Raw genomic sequence first — 13,442 nt, forward strand, 5'->3', positions numbered from 1 at the left:
CTTTTTCATTGAAGGTGGTTATGTTTACTCAATTAGTATTCATTCATTGGATACCTACTCTAAACCAGGCACGTGCCAGGTGCTGGATAATTTCCTGGTTGTTTTCTACTGTAGGAGGTTCACTTTATTAGTTGTGTGGTTGGAGGATTACTGTGTAGTACAAATAATTCTTATAGTTCCTTTCCCATAAGCAGACCCTTTGAAAATAGAGTTTTGGGTTCTTGTTATTCATTAGCTGCACACTTCTCCTTATAAAATATGCTATTTGGGCCATACAAAATAATCTTGACCAGCCAAAGAAAAGTTGAACCAATCGCCTGTCCAAGAATTACATCTAATTTAGAATCCAACTCTTCCGTTCATTAAGACCATTGTTGACAGAAGGCGAACCCAAGTTGACACCTGAGGAATAAGACGCAAGTCTTCTTGGTTAAAAGGCTGATTTTTAGACTTTGTTGGTTGCTGGACTTTGTTGATTTCTCGGACCAGTTTTCATACCTGCCTGACACTACAGAAACTCTTCTTGAATGAATTTCAAGGACTCAGATGCAGCTTTTGACAAGACATTCTGAAAGGATGTTATAAATGACAACCATTCATAGTCACTGTAAACTTATCAGTGGATAAAATTTTTCTTTTCCAATTATTGGAGAGGGAGGATCAGAATCCTGACTGGAATTCTTTGGTATACTCATGAACGTAAGCACACATAGAGCGCTGTGTGTTAAGCTATTTTATCTGGTTTAAGTCACTGAATTTTCACAAACACAAGATGAGATAGGTATTATTCTCTCCCGTTTTTATAGATGAGGAAATTGGCACAGAGATGATAAGGAACCTCATCAAGGTTACGAGGTAATAGGTAGACTTGCCTTCAGGGCTGTGTGCTTTAATCCTCTATTCCCTTTGCCTCTTATCATTCGACCTTTGAAACTTCTGTTTTTTTCATCTGAAAAATTAGGTCAAATGCTACATTGAGTGTGAGGTTGTACCTGCTAATCTCCAAGGTTTATTCTGGTTCTAAGACTGATTCAAATTCAGCAGTTTCAAAAGAAGCATGCATGCCCGGCAGGTATAGCTCAGTGGTTGAGCATCGATCCAGGAGGTCACAGTTTGATTCCAGGTCAGGACACATGCCCGGGTTGTGGACTTGATGCCCAGTGGAGGGCATATAGGAGGCAGCCAATTAATGATTCTCTCTCATCATTGATGTTTCTTTCTCTTCCTCTCCCTTCCTCTGTGAAATAAAAAAAATATATACTTTTTTTTTTTAAAGAAGCATTATCAAGACATAAAATATTCTGGGAATGTTAAAACACCCAGAAGCAGCCTTTTTGAGCTATATGTATGTCTGGATGGTCAGGTTCAATGGAAGGAAATGACCATGATTATAATTGTTCATGATGTTGTGAGTTAATTGAGCTTTCATTTGGTGGGTGCCATTATCCAAGTATTTGTACTGTGGGTCATACCACTCTAGGTTTAGAATGAAATGATTTTTCTCTGAACACAGAGTGATGGCTTTGGCTGTGGATAGCAGAACTGCTGGCATGCCTCTGTCTGAGTCAGCTGTGCCTCTGGTGTTTGATTGACATTTGCTTGTTGCTGCTAAAGGATCTGGCCCCTTCCTTCTAAGGCAGTGGTTCTCAACCTTGGCTGCACATTAGAATCACCTGGGAATCTTTTTAAAATGCTGATTTCTGGGCCTCATCCTCTGGAAATTCTGTTTCTTTGTTATGGGGTGGGGCCACAACATTAGTAACAAAGAAACAGAATTTCCGGAGGATGAGGCCCAGAAATCAGCATTTTGAAAAGATTCCCAGGTGATTCTAATGTGCAGCCAAGGTTGAGAACCACTGCTTTAACCTAATAACCAACCCAGATTCCTCTTCGTTACAAAAGGCCTGTTCCATTAAAACTTCAGCATTTACTTTGCAGGCACCACTACTCACTATACTGGTAGTGAACAGGTTTCCCCCTTTTTGTTTCTATTGCATATGCCCACCCATCAATGACTTTATTATCCAAATCACAGGCCAGAAAACTTGAGTCTAACCAAATAATTTTGTATTATTTCCAGCTGCAAAAAGAAAATATCTTGGAGCTATATTTTAGATTTGGAGTTTTTTAAATATTTTTTATGTTTTATTGGAACAATGAGATATAATATTTTGAAATTTGGGCTATTGTAGAGGATACTGCAGTATGAGGCATACATCCCTAATTTCCAGCAATTGTTTATAAGCTCTTAGGGGGAACCTGGAAGCCATCCCAAACCTTTCTTTTTACTAATCCCCATATCCATCAGATGCATGGTACTTCTTAAGCTCTCAAATTGGTCCCCTTATTTTTTAATAATTAAAAAATATTTTTATTGATTTCAGAGAGAGAGAGAGAAACATCAATGATGAGAGAGAACCATGGCTAGGCTGCCTTCTGCACATCCCCCACCAGGGATGGAGCCTGCAACCTGGGCATGTGCCCTGACTGAGAATTGAACCATGACCTCCTGGTTTATAGGTCGACACTCAACCACTGAGCCACACCGGCTGGGCTATCTTATAATAATTTTATAGGTTTTATATTTTACAAATTTTTTTGCCTCAGCTATCAAATCAACCTTCTAATTAATTTCCCTTCCAGTCCATCCTCCAATGTGGTTTGTAAGAGTGGCCATTTTGAAACACAATCCCAACAGTGCCATCCCATTATTAGAATCCTTCAGTGATGCCTCTTTGCTTTCTGAGTAAAGCCTTCATATGGAGTCGAGAACTCCCATGGCCTATCCCACTGTAGAGGACATTTATTGTGTTTTGTCTAGTCAGCATCCCAGTTTGCTTTTGGAGAATTACCTGTTCCCCAATGAGTACTCTCAAAGTGTCCCGTCTTCCCCTAACTGAGAGATGGTTACATTGCCCATGTCAGGCCAGTCACACTCTTTCTTCTGGGACTTTGAACTTATGGAACATGCTTGACTTTACATTTTTCCATCAAGAGTATATTTTTCCCTTGGCTGGCTTGGCTCAGTGGTTGAGTGTCAACTATGAACCAAGAGATCATGGTTCAATTCCTGGTCAGGGCACATGCCTGGGTTGCAGGCTTGATCCCCAGTGCAGGAGATAGCCAATCAATGATTCTCTCTCATCTTTGATGCTTCTATCTCTCTCTCCCTATCCCTTCCTCTCTGAAGTCAATAAAAATATTTTTTTAAAAAGAGTATATTTTTTCTTTATAACTTTTAGCTTAATGGGTTAGTAACCATTTTCTAAACTATACTCAACAAAACAAAGTTGCTGCAAGTTGGATAGATCTATGGTGATCATATTTAAAAACAAATATTTACTTGCTGAAACCATAGGGCAAAATGTTTGAACTGTCCACAAATTTTAGACTATATAGAGCCTGAACATATAGAGTAGAGGTCATGCTTTTTCTCCTTCATCATGTAAGGCAACTGAAGAATTAAATGATCTGTTGCAGCAAAAATAAATTACTAACAGTTTGAGCATGCATTCATTCACTCGCTCATTTGGTCATTCATTGTGCTCTAGGAACAGTAATGAACAGGACAGACCTGCTATCTATTCTCAGGAGTTTATAATTTCTCTGTGCAAACAGACAATGAACACATTACAGATGCTGTGAGTCCTATACAAGGAAATATACTGGCTGCTTTGGAAACTGGTACACATAAAGGTGTAGGTTGGTTTTGGTCATGGCCTTGAAACTGTATAATCCAAGTCAGAAAGATGAGAACTAGAAAGTGTATATATATGTACACACACACACACACAGAGGACATGCACATTCTTTGTAATTTTATATTCTGATTTCCACTCTCATGGGAAAATACTAGTTGAGTGGAAAATACTAGCATGGTTCTCTGTAGCTTGAATGCCTGAATTTGAACCCCAGCCTACTCCTCATTAACTGTGTGATGGGGGGCAAATTATTCAACTTCTCTCTAGTTCATTTTCATAATTGGAAAAATGTCGATGATAATAACAGCACTTACTTTGTAGGTTTATTGTGAGCCTTAGATGAGTTAATACATGTGAAAGGTCAGTCCTCTCAGTGTTAACTCTTACCAGCCTTGAATCATTTTTCTAAGGTAGAGTGGGAAGGGTACAGCCAGACCTTTAGAAGGGCCTAGAAGGGCCTGAATCCTTCTCCATGACTTGTTGATTGAGTGACTCAGCAAGCAGCTTATTGTCTCTGAACTCTAGTTTCCTCATCTGTAAAATGGAGGTAGCACTATTTAACCACGTAAGATTGCTTTGAGGGATAAATGAAATAGCATGGCTCTTAGCAATTACCAGGCACTCAAAGACTAGCATTTATCCTTCTCACTCCCTTCTCCCCAAATTGAAATCACTTGAGCCAGAGACTATGATGAATGAAAAGGTAAGAAAAGATGAAACAATATTCTAGAGAATTGCAAGTAAAATATGTATGGCATGTAATAATAAAGGTCATTTTTAACATTTGAGAATTGGTCTTTTCAACAAAAACTCTACAAACACCAGAGGGAAAGATTTATCCACTGCTATTATTTTCTGATCTTTTATCTGTTCGAGTGTGAATGAATGAAATGGAATAGAATGATTTTTAGATCTCTCTCTGAGTTAACTACTATAAAAACTCTAAATTAGATTTTCTTTACTTATTTTTATTTCAAAGTGTAGGGCCTATACAGCTATGCTGTCATTCATAAACAGCGGAAGAACAATGGGTACAAAAGGGAAGAAATCTACCCTGGTATAATAATCCAGGAAGGAAAGTGTGGTCAGACAGGCAGGTGCTGCACCAGCAATTCAGGTTGCTCTGCTAATGTCCCACCCTCCTCTGACCAACCCATGCCTTCCTCTGCCCTTGGTTTCTGCTGCGATGAGGACTGCAGAGCAATTTCAGGTTTATTTCCCCATCTTATTCGCTGAAAGATTGGGGCAATAAATCGTCTAAGAAGGGGAGACCTTCTTAAAGGCTTAGACTATTTCACCCATCACAAACTTCTTAATAAATGCTTCATCATAATAATACAAGGTACAGAACAAGCTCCTTCGTGTTTTTTTTAAAATGCTTTCCCTAGGGTTTCTTTCTTCCCAAGGGAGGTTCATTTAAATCCAAGTCATTTAAATGGCCAGCCTTTTTCTCTCACTTCATCCTGTTGAAAGTACATCGACGTCCGGGCTCAAGAGAGACCCAAAGGCAGTGGCTGCACAGAGCTATAAAGTCAGCAATATTGAACTTATCTGCCCCTCACCTTGCAAGCAGCTCTTGCATCCCTGTGTCACTGGGGGGTAAAAACTCTGGATGGTAGGGAGACAGTTTTAGTCTTGTCTCTGCCAACCTGCTCCCCACCCCCTCTCCACCCTGGGGGGTGGTCAGGGGAACATCCCTAGCTTCTCTGGGTCAAATTCCATTCATAGGTAAAGCATCAGGGTTGGATTAGATTGCTGAGTTCTCTCGCATGGCTACATGCTCTGCTGAGGTGTGACTGAACAATGAACCTTCACAAGGGGTAGGGGCAATTTTCACATTCCAGCCTGGCAGCTATTCCCAAAGCCAAGTGGCCAATGGCCCCAGAGCCTGCTCCCATGCCCCCGAAGTTCTCCAGGCTTCCCTCTGCCCACTTCATTCATCACACTGAGTCTGGACCCCCAGGCATTTGAGTTTTTGACCTCTGGGATCTAGTCTTATGCTAACATTGGCCCATGCTGTGTGTAAGGGTAAGCTCATTTTCAGTTCTTAGTTGATAGGCGTGGACTGGCCCCAACAGACATGGAGTGCTGGCCATATACTCTCTTTAAAAGAAATCTGTGGCGATTTGGTGGAGATGAGAACAGGTCCATAGCAACTTCAGAAACTAATTGGTGAACACAAACATTTTCGGGCAGGGCTTCCTTGTCTCCCAATATAATTCCATATACAGTGACTGGTTTGACTAACTACCAAGAGGACATTTGTTCTGACGATTAGGGGGTATTTGAATCAAAGAAAAAACTTTCTAAAATATCTTTTATTGACACACATAGAGAAAAGGACACAAATTAACAATGTATAGATCAATGGTTCTCAACCTTGGCTGCACATTAGAATCACCTGGGAATCTTTTTAAAATGCTGATTTCTGGGCCTCATCCTCTGGAAATTCTGTTTCTTTGTTACTAATGTTGTGGCCCCACCCCATAACAAAGAAACAGAATTTCCAGAGGATGAGGCCCAGAAATCAGCATTTTAAAAAGATTCCCAGGTGATTCTAATGTGCAGCCAAGGTTGAGAACCACTGGTATAGATCAATGCATTATTACAAAGTGAGCACACTTGTGTAACCACACCACTTGAGTAACCATTGTGTTAAAAAAATAGAACATGATGAGAAACCCTATTGTATCCCTTCTCCTAAGAAATAAATGTTTTATGTTAACAGAACCATCTTTTCATTTTTTCTTTCCAGAGAGTATTCCTGGGATCACCTCCCTTTTCGTCTTACTGTTACTTAAATTTCCTCCCTAATCTTTCTCCCTCTGACAACAAAAAAATAATGTCAGCTAGCACTGGCCAGTCTCTTCCCCATAGCCTGGTAGGAAGGAATGGAGTGGGACAAAGTGATGACCTGCTGTTTGCATATCTGTAAGAAAACTTGACATGCGTCGTCAGGGCCCACAGAGTTTTTTGTTTGTTTTGTTTTTTTCATTCTCATCTCACAGGCAGGATAAGAAAACGGAAGCTCAGGAAGTGCAGAAATCGACCCTTTGCAAAGTGTAGGGTCTGTAAGTCAAAACCAGAGCCTTCCGTGTATAAGGGAATTCTCATCCCCGTGCTGGGTGGCCCCAGGCCCCTTTGAAAAGCTAGTAGAAGGTATGGTGCCCCTTCCCAGAAATATGTACACACACACAGGACACCAAAAGGTGCATAGTGTAGGCGGTTCCCACACCAGGTGAGGCCCTGGTACCTGTGGACTATGCCAGTCGGTTGCAGTGACTCTGTGGGGATACAGCACACAGAGCCTTGCCCATTACCTTCCAGCCACAGGTGGGAGTGTACTGTCAGCGCAGTCCACCCGCAGGACACCCCCTAGATGTGGGCACTGCGGGGCGCCCTGCTTTCCGCGGAGCTGTCACAAAGGACAGCACTTGGCATCCTCACTGCTCTCTGCCCGGGAGCACCGACTCCAGAATTCTGGTGCCCGTTTCTCCGGGATCGCTGCCAGCGGAGTATACAACTCCTGACCGACGGGCACCCGGCGGCCCCGGGAGCCTGGGAGACCAGGGGCGACTCGCATTCATCTCTAGACCCCGGGATCCCCCCACCTGCGCTTGGGCCCTGGGAGGGTCGGCGTCGGCACAAGCGCGGCGGCGGGCGCGCTCCTGTGAGCGCGGAGAGGGCGCCCGGCCGGCGGTGCCAAGCTCTACCGCCTTGGTGGCTCCCGGCCCGGCCCGGGGCCCTGGCAGTGCCCTCCCTCCGCCTGGCCGGCCTGGCCCCGCACCGCTCCGGGCCGCGAGAGCTGGAGCAGCGCCCCCACCGCCCGCTTTTCCGCCTCCATCTTCTCCGCCTCCGCCTCCTTCCCCCGGCAACCCGCGCAGTCCTAACCGGTTTAGACTGGCCAAGGTGCCCCGCAAAGCCGCGAGGGGTGTGTGTGCGGCGTGGGGCAGAACCCGGGGAAGGACTTCCCGGGGAGGAGGCGAGAAAGAAGGTGGAGCCCAGAGGAGGGGGCCGGCTCCCTTCCTCCATGTGGCCGCCGCCGCCGCGGAGCTCGGCGGGGGCAGAGGGCGGCGGCTCCCGCGGCAGCGCGTAGCGGGACCGATTGCCCAATACTCCGGCAGGGGCCGGGGCCGGGGCTGGGGCCGGGCCCCCGGATAAATACCGCCCGGCAGGCCCGGCGCTAGGGGACAGCGGCGGCCGAGGTCCCCACTGCACCACCGCCCGGCCCACCCGGGGCACCGCGCCCCGTGCTGCGCCCCGGAGTCCCCCACCGCGGCGGGTGCGCAGGTAAAGGGCTGGAGCTCGCGGGAGGGTCCCACGCGTGGGTCGGCCGCCGTCCGAGCTGCCGAGCTGCCCAGAGGCCAGAAGTAACTCCTCCGACTCCGAGTTGGAGGCGGCGGCGGCGGCGACGCTGTCACCCGCGGCCAAACAGCTCGGAACCGGCTTCTGGTGGGAGTGTGTGCCGGGGGCTGAGAGCGCTCCGTGCGCGCGCGCCCACCGCTGACAGCCCTTTTGTTGGGGTGCGTCTCCGTGGTGGGCAAGTTCCCCCAGGAATCCGAGGGCGGCGTTTTGAACGGAATGGGAAGCGAGAGCGAGAGAGAAGTGGGTCCTGGGAGGAAAAAGGTGTTCTTGGGTTGGGTTCGCGGGGGAGAACTGTCCCGGACTCCCGTAACCGCATCTGGGGCTGCTGGTGGCAGAGCTGGGGGTGGGGGTGGGGACGACTCAGCGGGCCCCTATTTCCCAGAGGGCATCGAGGCCTCCCGGCGCCTTGGTGGGGACTTGTGCTCGCAGGTGCCCCCGGGAGGGTCGGAATTAAAGCCCGAGTTCTCCCGGGCTGTGCCGCGCCAGTTCAGCATCTGGGAGCGCAGGAGCCCAGCCTCTCATTCTGCTGGGCAGACAGGGCCCCTGGGCCTCCTGGACACCCAACTGGCACCTGGGAGGACTTGTGCTGACCGCTCCACCGGTGGCTCCCTAGGGCACCTAGTCTGGCTTCCGCAGCGCCCAGAGCTGGGGAAACAACTGATAACCAGTTAAAAGTTGGTCACCAGCCTGGCCGGTGGGCTCAGTGGTTAGAGCATCGGCCCAAGTACCAAAGGGTCGCAGGTTCCATTCCTGATCAAGGGCGCATACCTGGTTGCAGGTTCGATCCCTGGCCCTTGTCCTACCTGGGTTGCAGGTTCGATCCCAGGCGGTGGTCTTGCTAGTGCGGGAGGCAACCAATGGCTATGTCTCTCTCATATCAGTGTTTCTCTCTCTCTCCCCCCTCCCTTCCACTCTCTCTAAAAATCAATGGAAAAAAATATCCTCAGGTGAGGAATAGCAAAAATAAATAAATAAATAAATAAATAAATAAATAATAAAATAATTTGGTCATCCAAAACAAATCAAAGTTTGTTGGGATGCCAGGTCTAATCCAGCACAGATCAATCTCTTGGAAGTTTAGGCAAAATTTACACTAAATATATTACTTACTACTTACAGTAAGTTATTTAACATAACTTTTTTTTTACTAGTTTCCTGTGTCACAGTTAGTTTTGGGTGTATTTTATTTTTCCAAATCTTGAATTAACCTGGATAGTAGTTCTGATTGTAGGTGGATTTACACCCAGAGTAGTCAGCAGTTCCATCAAATTTTGTTAATTTGGTATGTCCTAACAATTTCTTAGATTCCGGTTGGCTTCAGGTGTGAGAAATTGTTCTGGCTCGTTCAGGCAGAGAACTGAGGACGCTAGACAAGATTCTGCAGTGAAAGCACCGGTTACTCACTATACAATCACACCTTCTTTTAAATAACATGTGAATGCAAATAACAGAGTTAGTGCCCAAGTCATTGCCAAAAATGTGTGTGTGTTTTAAGGCCCTGAGAAATGGAAATTACAAAACAAAATAGTTGCACCTGCAATTTTGCAAAGACTCATACTTTTAGCACCACTGGCTGCCTGAGGACATCCTTCTCTGTTTCTTAATCTTTTGTGTGTAGGCAAGTAGGGTAACAAGGACCCTTCGTATCAATAGGATAAATATAGGGGCGGAGAAAAGATACAGGGAGGTAGATCAGGATATTAAGAAATCTCTTCTAACTTCTGACTGTGACTTTGAAGAGATAGTGCTGATGGTATGCATTGGTTGGTGTCTGAAGCTGTATGAGGGCAGGTCATGGTGCTTAAGGGGTGAATCTGGTCATGAAGCTCAAGCTATAGAGGATGAGAGTTAGACAGACCTGGTCAGATTTACAGGCTTTATTTCCTCATCCCATGCCTCGATCTTTTGAACCCCCAGCTTTTGTAGTCTTTTTCTTTTAAAAAAATATGTTTCATTGATTTCAGAGAGAGGAAGAGAGAGAGAGAAACATCAATGATGACAGAAAATCATCAATTGGCTGCCGCCTGTACATCCCCTACTGGGGATAGAGCCCACAACCTGGGCATGTATCCTGACTCGGAAGCGAATCCTGACCTCCTGGTTCATGGTTAAAGGCTCAACCACTGATCCACACTGGATGGGCTGTAGTCTTTTTCTTAAGTGAGGTATTTCTTTAACTTAATCGGTATAGAACGACAGTGGGAAAGTACAAAAGAAAGTGTCTTGCTTCTATAACTATAGCTTTCCAAGAATCACCTAGGACTTTAATTAAAAACTGGAAGAATGTATATATTTTGAGCTAGTTGGCCTTTTCTTTGGGAAGTTCTTTATAAACATCAAAGTATTTCCTGAGACTGCAAAGATTATGAGACTGAACTATAAGTTAAAACTAAGTTCATGGGAAGAATACATAGTCCCTGCCTTCAAGAAGGTTAGCCTCTGGAGAAAGATAGGCATGCTGACAGATATTTTCAACACCAGATAGTTCGATTGGAATCAGATGGCAGTGATATCAATAGTGTGATCTTAAATGGCAGAGGAAAGGAAAGGTTCACTTAAGGTTAAAAACTGAGAAAAGTTTTGTGGTGGGTATAGCATTTGAGCTGGGACTTGAGAAAGGAAGAGCATTTCCTCAGTGGAATGGAGGCCTGCTGGAACAAGGGAATAGTATAGAGCAGCGGTCACCAACCTTTCAGACCTCATGGACCACCGCTTGGCGACCACTGGTATAGAGGAATGGAAGTCTGGTGTGTTCACAAGCAGAAGAGCAGGTTGAAATAGCTGGAGCCTGGAATTTAAGGTAGATAGGCTGGGAAGTAGGATAGGGCTAGATTATGGAGAACATGACAAACCATGCTAAGAAATTAAAATGTCATTGAATATTATTATTGTTATAGTTACACCAATAATTTTAGCATTATTAGCTGTAGTTCATACCTTGAAGTTCAATTTTGTGAGCTTCCCTCTCTAAAATATGTAAATTAATAAAATCCCAGTGGTACATGGTTCCTATAAATGTTACTGTAAAAGAGTAATGTGTTCTGAGTAGCCTTCAATTTTGGGAGCGTGCTTAGCTCAAGCCAAATCTGATCCCTAGAAACGATAGTATGGTGACATTAGTTTTCCAGAAGAAATGAGCCATTATTCTAGTCCCCCCTACCCCGCCCCCACAGACACAAATCTGCAATTTTGTGGTATAACAATTCTTAGTTTGATTAGAACTTTAGATAGGAAAATACCTCTACTTCCCCAGGCCAATAAGCAGAGTAAAGCCACCTTCTATTTTCTGTTTCTATTATTATTGGGCCCCTAGAGGCCCAATGCATGAAATTCGTGCAAGGGGCTCGGCCCTCGCAGCCCAGGCTTCAAGTTGAAGGTTGTCCAGAAGGATGTCGGAAAGTCATTTGGCTCTCCGCTCTAATTAGCATATTATGCTTTTATTATTATAGATTATTACTGTTTATCAAACATGATATGTCAAGTGAGCTAACACGCCTCATTTTATCTATGAGGGCATAACTTATATCTTAGACTGAGAATTTCAACAGGTTACTCAGCTAAGTGAATGATGGGACCAGGATTTGGACCCAAGAAGTCAGTCTTGAGAGCCTATCCTTTGAATAATTGTGCTATCACATAACAAGGGCATAATTAAAGGATAACTATTATTAATAGTAGTCAGGAGGAGTGTTTCTCTGTTTTCCTTTGTATCCTCATTCTCATCATTCTGAGCATTTTATTTTATGTTTTATAATTGAGATATGATTGACATATGACATTGTATTACTTTTAGGCATACAACATAATGATTATATATATAATCATTTTAATTTCTTATATATATATGTAAGTGCTTACCATATAAGTTTAATAAATACCCATCACCACACCCAGTTACATACTTTTTTTTGATGAGAACTTTTAAGATCTATTCTCTTAGCAACTTTCACATATATGATACAGTATTAACTATAGTCATCATGCTGTACCTTCCACATCATTCTGATTAATTTTACTTTACACAATCACATATTTCAATGTTTTAACACATTTTCAAACTATTATATGAACTTGTACATTTGCCCACTCAAAAGAAACTCTTAACCTCTGAGAAAAGACGGGATATAGGGTAAAGAAAACATTAATGAATACAAAGACCAGGCCTGCCAGGTTCTCTGGAAGAGTGTCAATTTTAAATATTCTTCTCATTATTCGATAAACCCCCAAATTGCACTACATCATATATATATATATATATATATATATATATATATATATATATACATATATATATACATATAAATTGATTTCAGAGAGGAAAGGAAAGGGTGAGAGAGATAGAAATATCAATGATGAGAGAGATCATTGATTGGCTACCTCTTGCACACTCCCTACTGGGTATCAAGCCCAAAACTCAGGCATGTGCAGTGGCCAGGAATCGAATGGGAACCTCCTGGTTCATGGGTTGATGCCCAGCCACCAAGCCACACCCGCTAGGCAGGCTCCTTTGATATTTTGCATGCTATATATGTTGCCATGTGTTTTGATTTTTATTTTGAAAGTGATGCAACAAATATACTAGTTTGTACATGACATACTGAACTGTGTATTCTGACAACTGATTGGATTCCACATTGTCATGTACAGATGATGCAAATCATATTAAGCAAAAGACCATACCAGTTTAGACAGCTTCATCATAGACTTCTTCACCAGAATACTGCTATTAGGGCCAAGCTTTGTGGGATAGGGGTTGTATGGAGCATACTAGATAAAATGCAACAAGAACCTGGCTGGCAGTACAGGGAGCATGGGTAAGAGTTTGGGATATAGGGAGGTATTATACCAATCAACTTTTGTCTAAATGTCTGGCCCTCATTTTGCTTATACTTCTGTTAAATCTCTAGGTCTTTTTATCTATTCTCAGACTATGAGTGATTTTAAAATTCTGCTATTTTCTCTGAACCTGAGAGCAGGACTTGGGAACAGGTGACGGCTGCATTAGTCAGTAAGGGACCTTGATACTGGTCTCTCCCCGGGCATGACACATCTGAACCTCAGTTTCCTCATACAGATGAGGAAATCGAGGCGTTGATAAGAGCAGTGGCAGCAAGTTCACAAGGGAAGATGGGCATCAGAGATAAGCAAAGCAGATTGGGGTGGGGGCATGTCAGGAGAGTACAGAGGAAACGACATGCAAGTCAATCTTGGTTCCATGTCAGGAAGACATTAGGGAGTGGAAGGAACTGGAGACAACATGCCCATTCAATGAGGGCCAACATTAGTAAGTTCTAGACAGTTTTATCTAAGAACCAGGGCCCAGTGTTGCCAGACCTTCTGATTTTTCAAGAGAGTTTGGAAATTTGAATTTTTTAT

At 44.0% G+C, this 13,442-nt stretch overlaps 1 protein-coding gene across 2 annotated transcripts in view; it reads left to right on the plus strand.

Moving 5' to 3' along the window:
- Positions 1-7,798: 7,798 nt before the first annotated feature.
- Positions 7,799-13,442, plus strand: part of SLC16A9 (solute carrier family 16 member 9) — a 64,534-nt gene continuing 58,890 nt past the window's right edge. Inside the window, exon 1 of one of the 2 annotated variants that reach the window (XM_081105429.1) lies at positions 7,799-7,991. The gene's annotated coding sequence lies outside the window, so the exon portion shown is untranslated. The remainder of the gene's footprint in view (positions 7,992-13,442) is intronic. The other variant, XM_081105430.1, reaches the window with a different exon arrangement.

Source organism: Myotis nattereri (assembly GCF_964212035.1).
Source record: "Myotis nattereri genome assembly, chromosome: 13".
NCBI classification, from domain to species: Eukaryota; Metazoa; Chordata; class Mammalia; order Chiroptera; family Vespertilionidae; genus Myotis; species Myotis nattereri.